This window comes from Lagopus leucura, unplaced genomic scaffold (assembly GCF_019238085.1).
Source record: "Lagopus leucura isolate 7727_CA_CO unplaced genomic scaffold, USGS_WTPT01 Super-Scaffold_100009, whole genome shotgun sequence".
In the NCBI taxonomy this organism is placed as follows: domain Eukaryota; kingdom Metazoa; phylum Chordata; class Aves; order Galliformes; family Phasianidae; genus Lagopus; species Lagopus leucura.
This window is the reverse complement of record NW_024962266.1, coordinates 13,901,375-13,910,772: the sequence shown is the minus strand read 5'-3', so window position 1 is coordinate 13,910,772 and position 9,398 is coordinate 13,901,375. Positions and strand designations below refer to the sequence as shown.

General features: G+C 40.9%; 1 protein-coding gene across 3 annotated transcripts in view; it reads right to left on the bottom strand.

The window, feature by feature from the left end:
- ZNF644 (zinc finger protein 644) overlaps window positions 1–9,398 on the bottom strand; it is a 72,922-nt gene that overhangs the window by 48,928 nt on the left and 14,596 nt on the right. The gene's annotated exons all lie outside the window — the stretch shown is intronic.

Genomic DNA, 9,398 nt, shown 5'->3' with positions numbered 1-9,398 from the left:
TACCGCACACGGAGCCCCACGTCCCGGGGAGCAGAGTGCGCATGCGCGCTTCATCCCTCCGCTGTTTCCGTTCCGGCGCTGCCCCCTCCCGCAGTGAGGTGCGGGGTCGCGACCTCGCTCGCCTGCCCGCCGCCGTAGCGAGCGGAGCTGTTATCGCCGCGCAGCTTCCGCCGCGCCGTCAGGCTCGGGTTGTCCCCGGCAGCGCCGTGAGCGCGGGCGGGAAATGCCTGCTGTGGGCGTGAGGAGAAACTCCTAACAGCTCTTTTCAAAAGGCGAAATGCCGAACGCGGCCGCTTCCCGTCCCAGCGTGGCCTCCCCTCACCTGCGCCGGGCTTCCCGGTGCGCGGGGAGCGGGAAGTCGAAGCGCCTGCTGCTTAGCGGTGCCTTTCCCACAGAAAGTGGAAAACTAGGTCAAACGCTGAAGGAGCTGTACGAAAGAGGCAGTCCTGCAACGAGCAGCGGCTGGCAAACGATGTGACAGGGCAATGAGAGCGGAGCAGGAAACACAGCAAAGCAGCGGCAAGGGGAAAGGAGAAAACGCGGAGGTGGCCGCTCCGCTCTGGGGAACAGCTCTGACAGGACTCCAAGAAGCTAGCGTTAGCTGCCAGCCCTTCAGATTAATGGCTGTAATGGCAAGCTCCGGTTCAAAAGGGCAGGGGTTCAAGGGAGACAAATTGGTAAATTAGGGACTGCTTTGATAAATTAGATTTTCTTCAGATTTGCTGGGCCCAAAGGATTTCACGCTAGAATGAGAAGGTGATAAGGCGACTTCAGAGGTGTGAGCAGTTGTCACTGAGAGCTCATGAAGACAACTGGTGCTTCAGAAGAGGGGAAAAGGGAGTGCGTAGCACGTGCAATTCCAAGGGGAGTGTAGGAAGAGCCAGGAAAAGTACTGAAGCAGATAATCCCACATCTTTAAGTACATGGTAGCTAATGAAGTGATAAGTTACAGCCAACGTGGATTTGTCAAGAAAATCATACAGAGCCAAAGTCATTCCATTTGATGACTGTATAATGGACTGCAGGTGGAAATTGCGGCAGGTCTGTCGTGGCTTGACTTCCATAAGGCTTTTGACACTGACTCAGAACTCCATAATTGAGCAAGTGAAAGAAATCTGAACAGAAAAGACTGCAGTGGTACAAAACTACTCAAAAAGTAGTTGGCAGTGCTTCTCTGTGAATGACAACAGAATACAGCAAACGCAGCTTCTTGGGCATGGAGGTGTCCTGTATCTCTAATTACATGAGTAATGGAGTAGAGTTGGGCCCCCTCCAACTAAGGATATTACATGATTCTATGATTTGCCAACAGTAACAAAATGGCAGAGCTGTAAGGATGTTGCTGGGTAAAAATAGGATTCAAAATGATCTTGATTGCAAAAAATAGGATGCAACTGTCAATTTCTGTCAATTCAAATGGGAAAACAACAATTGCACGATTGCAAGGCTAGGAACAGATGAATAAACACCATGGCTTCAGAACGGGCTGTGGACCACAGTAAATCACAAACAGAACATGCATCCACAATGTCACACTTGTGAAAAAAAGCTGCAGTACAAGGAGATGTGTGAACAGAACTGTCATATTTAGGACATACAAAGAATTTCTCCTTAGATTTAACTCTGGTAAATCTTTGGCTGGAATACTGTGTGAAGTTTGGGGCTCTCTGTTTCAAGAAAATGTATCTTTCAAAGAGCACCAATAGAAGAAAAGAACAGGAGGGGGAAAAGACACCAACCAACCAATCAGAATTTATGAAAAATGTAACCCAAACTGAAAATATGAATGATTTAGATTTCTTAGAGATTTCTAGAGATTAGAGGACTACACTTAAATCCATCCAGCTAAGAACAAAAAGTAACAGTTTCAAGCTGCACTAAAAGAAATTAAGGTTAGATATATTAGGAAAAGTTTCACTACAGCATGGATAAATTGAGCTGGTACGTATCCTCTAGAGGGTTCTGAAGACATCACTCCCATTTTTTAAAAAAAGCTGAGCTAAATGTCTGTACAAATAGATGAGAGGCATTCAACTACTGAGAAGTAATGGAGCACATTTAAGAAATCAATTTTCTTGCATCATTTTCCATAACTGCAGTTACTATCCAGATAGCTGTTCTGATCCTATATATATATTTATCTGACAGGAATTCCAGAGACATTTAAACATTTAATGTGTTGGTGTGATTTTACATGTAGGTGTAGATAACCCCGTTGGGAGTCCTTGTCACGCTGCATTCTGTGCATTGCTGCACAGCAGCGTATGTCACATGCTCAGCTAATTTGCTAATTTACAGACTTCATATATGGACTGCAGATTCTACATTTATAAACATGTTTGTTAGTGCTCATGTAACTAGCGTGCACCAAGACCTTTTCTTTTCTTTGGTTTGCTTTTTCGTGGTAACATACAAATCTTTCCCCAGAATCCATTAAACTTTTGGCTTTCTCTGGAGCTTGCCAGTTAGAAGGCAGAGCAAATGGTTTACATTCTGGGACTGAGAGCCACCAAACTCATCTCTTTAGAGATGACTAAAAGGCCATTAAGTAGAACAATTTTAAATCTCCGCTGAGTTCAACTGAATTCAAACTGATAGCCCACAGGCAAAAGGCAATGAATTTCATTAACAGTACCCTGAAGCACTCAGTCCCCTAATGAGTGCTAATGTGACTCTTCTGAGAATTAAGCTTGTTTTCTGAAAAGATACATTTATAAAATCAAGTTTTGATATTTTGGAACACATATGGATAGTTCTCCACTGTTCCTTAGCATAAGAAAGATCTCACACAACCCACAGATTTCTTCTAAGGGTCTTGTTAATAGGTGCTCCGTGCTAACCAAAATGCAAACAAAAGCACAAAAAAGCACATATTGTACTGATACTGGCTCTATACTTGCTAAATATCATATATATTATTGCACCCAATTATTTTTAGGTAATCACACTCACTCACTCCTGTTTCCCCTACCAGATAATTTGTAAGCAACAGCAATTCCTGCTTCAATTCTGTACCAAGTAGTTGAAGGAAAATACCAAATTCTATGAAACTATTACAGAAGATGCAGTGTTTTTAACTTCATATGTAAATGAGTAAAATGAGAGCATAAGGAAGCCTAAACTTTAATGCTGCCATATCTCACAATTTTAAGAGCTTAAAGATACTTAGCATTTTATTTAGTGCCTCAACTTAGTGATCAAAAAATTCCTATTCTGTAAACAGTACTGAACTCCATGAAAATACTTATGAGCCACACTCCATGATCTACATTTGGTGTGAATTCATGGTGCACATAACTTCACCATTTCCTCTAAATGACAGTTGCTAAGACAGTCCAGCCATCTCACAAATGATTTGATTTCTGATTCTGCCAGCTTTGCCACTTACACTTACACTATGTGGAAAGTGGTAGATTATCTTAAATGTTGCATGCTGGGTTAAAAAGAGTTCAGAAATATACACATACAAAACCAATCAGTCTAATTTGGGATGAAAGGGAAAGCCTCCAACAAGGCATTCTAAGATCAGTTCACAAACGTGCGCAGCCACGAAGGCCCATAAGATATAATTCTTGAACTCTAATCCCTATAGTGCACAGTAGGCTTTTCATACCCACATATCCTGGCTGTGAACCTCTGTTATTCCTCCACCTGTGCAGACAAGGTCTAATAATGGTTAAAAGAGCAAATGAAAACCTCTTGAGGAAAGACTGCTACCTAGTTCCTTCTGGTCTTCAAAATGGTTATAAAAAGCTTATGCCAAAGCAGACTCTTTCTTGTTAGCAGCAAAATATGATTAATTGAAACCAATTCAAAAAACTGTTTCTTCATATAAACATTTTTGTAGATGACGCTGCAGAGAGAGTTGGAGCAGGTCTAAGCTGAAGCATTTTGAATGAAAGAAGACTGCAAATGCCTCCTTGAAACCCTGCAAAATCCCAAATGCCTGGAGGGAAAAACTTTTTAATGATGATTTCTTACATTTATATAGCACCTTTTATTCCCTAGGACCCCAAGCACTTCATTAATTCTATGCAAAACGCTTCACCATAGAAATGTAGCCTCTACATGCATCACTCTGAAAAATTCTTTTTCAATTTACACATTTCTTTCATTACCAAAATACTGTGCTTACCTTGTATATAAAAACCAACACAAAACCAGAGAAAATATTAGACTACATAGGTTTGAGTTGTAGAAAAAAGCAACACACTCAAGTAATGGGTACACTGCTATAACCTCATGCAGTTCCCCTCTCCACTCAGGCTGATTCCATCTTCATACTGCGACCTTTGGTAAAAAAGAAAAAATTATCATCCGTAACACTTCCAAAATTGCAATGATCTTTGATACCAGAATTTCAGAGAAAAAATGAGTTTATAGGAAAAGGTGGCATCTTCAATTCACTACAACGAGGTCATAAAGTAGAGAACTTCTTGGAGTATTTGAGATTTAATGCTTTGGGTTTTTTAGCTAAGATTATTGTTTTAACAAAGCATCATAACCTCTGCCTACCAAACTGTCTTGTCATCATTCTGAGTCCCTCACAAGCACAAAACAAGGCCCCAGATACATCGTGTGAAAGATCTGTGTGCTGTTGCTCACCTTGCTGCACAGCTTTTCTTTTCATCCTACAGAGATCCTTCCAGTTCCTTTCCTTTCTTATAAAAACACGCTACTCATTCCACCAACACAGAAAAGAATTTGGAACTCAATATACTGGTTGTTTCTACAAAGACTAATCAGCATATTTCTACAGATATTTTAGAAGAACTAGTCACTAACAGAAGAATTAATTGGAACAGTTTGATTTACTTCAACACTGTAAAAATTGAAAGAAGAAAAATGATTTAACTTTTTTTTGCTTGAGCTGTTGGTTCATGTCCTGTTGGCTTGTTTCTTCCTTTTGAAATAGTTGTCAACGTTAATTAAAGAGGACTGTCTAGTCTTGTCTTTTTCTGACAGAAAAAAAGAAACTATTCATAACATATCTTTTTCTCCTTCTATAAATTAAGATATTTTAGTCATCCTTGTCAGCATCAATAAAACTTCAAGAATTGTCAATAAAACAGTAGAAGGGCTGTAAGAATGTATAGGTAAAGTTACTTATTATTGAAGCCTTTCGCTCTCCAGACTGTAATCCCAAGGTAAGGTTAGTCCTCAGGTACAACATTTGGAGACTCTGCCTAGGGAAGCAGTACTACTTGCCACTGTCAATTGCCTTCAGGACTGTCATGCTCTTTTAAATCTCCCATCTAGGAAAGTATTTCCTAGTACGTTAAATAATAAGGACAACTACCAGTGTTTTCCTGTTTCTAGGTTTCTGTCCATAAGCAGCAGCACAGAAACACGTCTGCTGCTCAGACCTCCTTTAGCTGAGCCTACTGCTGCAATTACAAAACAGCTTTTGTCACAAGGGCACCGGCTCTGGGTGCAGCCTCCCACAGCTGCCTCCTGTTTTCAGTCTCACACCAGGAAGGAGTGTTACTGTCATCTGGTCAGAGGAGCAGCAGCTGCTGGGGCAGTGCTGGCTGCCTGGCACACAAGACTCTATTCCTAGCTGTTCCTCAGGTACCATATACTAAATATTATTAGGTAACTAATCCTGGATGGATTGATTATCAGTAGACCAAATTAACCTTGATCTATCTTTATTTATTTATTTATTTATTTATTTATTTAGCATTATTATTATCCATCTCACATTAAAAAGAAGGAGCTGACATCTCTTTTCTTATGTCTGAGTTACCGAGTTCAATTCTCACCCAATTCAAAGATCATGAGAAGGCAGGGCAGGAAAATACCACTGTATATTATAGCATTGACCTTCTTCAAAACAACAATGTATTTCCTTGGAGGGTTGCCATTTGTAGCATGTACAGGAAGTATTAATATAAGAAAATATGCTATGAACAAAAAAATAGTAACAAATTTCTTCCTGAGCCTGTTGATGAACTATAATTCAGTGGGATAGGAGAAAAGCTGCAGCAATAAACTGGCCTTCAGCAGATAATGGAAAGGACCTAGATACAATAGAAATAAATTATCACAGTTCTGCTGTGATGATCCAGTTCACATTAAAATGCTAAAATAGCATACAGAGAGAAGATGGAGTAATTTCAAGTTCCTTGTCTCAGGTGTCCCTCTAGTAACCTTAATGTATCCCTGCAGAGGAAGGGGCAGAAGAGAGTGCAGCTCCTACCGCCACTGACCTTGTGCCTGACCTTCACCATGAGCACCCTACGCCAGCAAAGCATTGCTGAGGAGAAGGCAATTGCACTGGGTGGTTGGGCGCCACATTACAGCCTCCCAGTTTAGCATGAGGAGTTTGTGGCAATGATTCTTTTAGCCAAGCTCCAAATCTGTATTTGTGACTTGTACAGGTCACAGTGAGGGACAGAGGTAGCACAAAGGGGAAAAGCCACTTCCTTCAGCTGATCACCATTTCAACACCGTCACAGGGAGGACAAGCTTTGGTTTGTTATTGGCAGGCAGTACCCACCATTTCTGCACTTCAGAGTCACCTGGCCAGAGAGCAGTGAGGACAAGAGTCCAAGTAAGGACGATTTCACCAGAAACTGCAGCCTCTAAAAGCAAGTGCCATATATTAGAAAATGAACAACAGGATCTCTCAGTTGTCATTGGCATTGCCAGGGTGTCACTACACACCAGCCAGGATTTCATACTGCCTTCTTTTCCACACAGCTTCCTGCCGTCCTGCCCTGCAGCTCCTACACCAGTGATTGTGATTTCTTGCCTTAACTCAGATGGACATACACCCTCTTGTCCTTATGCTTGACTCAATTACATAAATCTTCATCATCATCATCTGTAGAGCTCCAGAGCTTTGTGCATGGGAAGACATAGTAACAATAATATTTAAAGAAGAAAATAAAATAAAAAAATCCTTTATTACTATTAATGTGAAAGTACCAAGGAACTTATTTTGTCTTTAGATAAGATCACAGCAGCAGAAAGTCTGTTTGATATGCCATACCTTCTGTTTGTTTCTTAATTGTAAGGAGTTTGGGTTTGATCAAGACAATTAATTATGAATATAGCCGAGCTTTCTAACATCAGAGATACAGCTTAAAAAGCTACACAAGCTTTTTTTAGTGTATATTGTGTTGTATAGATGAGCATATATCTTCAGGGCATGAAAACAGACATCTTTGTAATTGAATCCTGAAAAGGAGGAAAAAATATATAAAACTGTGATAGTTCTTGTCAGGCTAAGAGTTATCACCCAATTCTGAAAAATTATTTATCAAATTCTGTGGTTGCACAGAATCAGCATATGGCGTGGTTGGTTTGTGTATCTCATATCTCAGCTTGGTCATTGGAACATAAAGTTTCCTCTTGTAGAATAAAATTAATGTCAAAAATGAAAAGAGCAAGTTAAAACGTAGGGTTCTTACAATGCAAGATTCATTACCCAGCAACTTTTTCTTCCCAGCCTCCCTGCTTCTTTATGCAAACAAAAGAGAAGCACCACCCCATTTCCCAGCTTGGCCACATCTTTGCATTTCATCTGCCAGAAAGCATCTTCAATGTAATGATCAAAGTTACATTTAAACCTTTGCTTCTCTCTTGTTCATCCAGAATTTCTAGATCACGTCCTGCCTGTGTTCTCAGATGAGTTATTTGTTCAGCAGTTCCCTTGCCATCATCCCATTCGAGAAATATTATCTTAGGTTTGGGATTTACAGACCGAACTTGTGATATAATGCTACTTTTAGTAGGAAGCTCATAGGAACATAAAATGTCTTATTATAAGCTCAGTGCAAAGACTTTAATGAGCTTTCAACAAGGCTTAAAGAAGGAGAATTCCAGCACTAATTTTCCTAGTAATAGAAATCTACATATTTAAAGTAATTGTAAAATAGTTATTTCAGTATTTTGGAATGCAAACTGAGCAGAAGTTTCTCAGCAAAAGAAAGAATGAAGAAATGCACAGGAACAGTTACGCTCCTTTTACAGCATGTCCCAGTTTCACATCACTTGGCTCTGGTTCCCAACAATGTGTTCATCGGTCAGTGTGTGGAAATGGGCTCAGGTGAGGCACTGGAAAGGGTATTTTTAGTTAGACCATACAGGCAACTGACAGAGTAAAAATGGGCTATCTGTGAGAGTGGAACTGTTAGCAGAGTAGTTCCACTTTGGGAATTCCAACAAATGCAGCTGTATATGTACACAATCTCTGCAATCTATCATTATATCTATGTCTCTCTCAAATCCCATTCCAAGCATATTAAAATTCTTCCATAAGAAGTTACGTATGAATGGTCACTCAAACATACCTTCAGCTTTGAGTTACAATGTTCACATTCTGCTTTAAAACAGGAGAAATGTTTTTATTTACTCTGCTCAAAAGAAAATCCTGATTTTGAACTTTTATAAGAGCCAGTGAGGTAACAGTGGTTTAAAATTTCATGAAGGCATCTTAATCAGCAAGCAACTGAGCCAAATCAGTGTAAGACTGAATACTTCTAAAAGTATGCCATTTATGGAGAAGCAATAACCACGTTTTTGTAACATTTTACCAATTACACAAAGGAGGATGGTGCCATCCCATTTGTGATAGTGTATTAGGGAGAACAGCTTCTCACAGTGACTGTTAAAATTGCACATGCTGGGAAAAACTGTCTTATTAGGATTAATTTAAGACAAAGAGTACTCACTAAGCATGAATTTTATACAATCACTTTCATCAGTACTCTTTATTCCATCCTTTATAAAGAAATAAGGACTCAATGAGCGCTCATTTCATTGCTAGACCCTGGCCAGCAGGAGCTGACCCAATTGAACTCCTGGGCTGAGGAAGATAAGCAGTGGCCTGAGAGCCTGCTGGGACGGCAGCAGGGTTGCTTCACAGCAAGCAGCTGCAGAAACACTGTGTATCTCCCAGCTCTTCTCCTCAGCCCAACACTGATGCCAAAGGCAAACACAGGTGTGGGGAAGGGGAAGAGAAGAGGCACGAACTTCCAGGCAGCTTCAGATGGGGAAATGCTGACTGGCTGGGGGAGCCAGGTTTCCTTCTCAAATGCTCACTGGACACGCTTGGCTTGCCTGCTAGTTTGGTTTTTGTATGCAGGTGGCATGTGATATGTTTGAGGACATGCCACGTGAGCATACTGACTCTGTAGCTGAGGAGGAATAAAAACAGCAGCACAAAGTACAGATTGAGGCCATGTCCCCATCTATGCCTCACCTTCCCTAGGACAGCCAGCACATCTCTCAGGTCTCTCAGGCCATTTGGGGTGGCACACTCAGGCCCTACCTTTTAGAAACAGATTCTAGTGCTGGGAAGGAGTGCTGCTGCTTCTTCGGGTTAACAGAATCAAGAAGACCTCAGCTTGGAGCTGCAGCCTCCCAAACACGGAGGAGCCTGTGAAGTG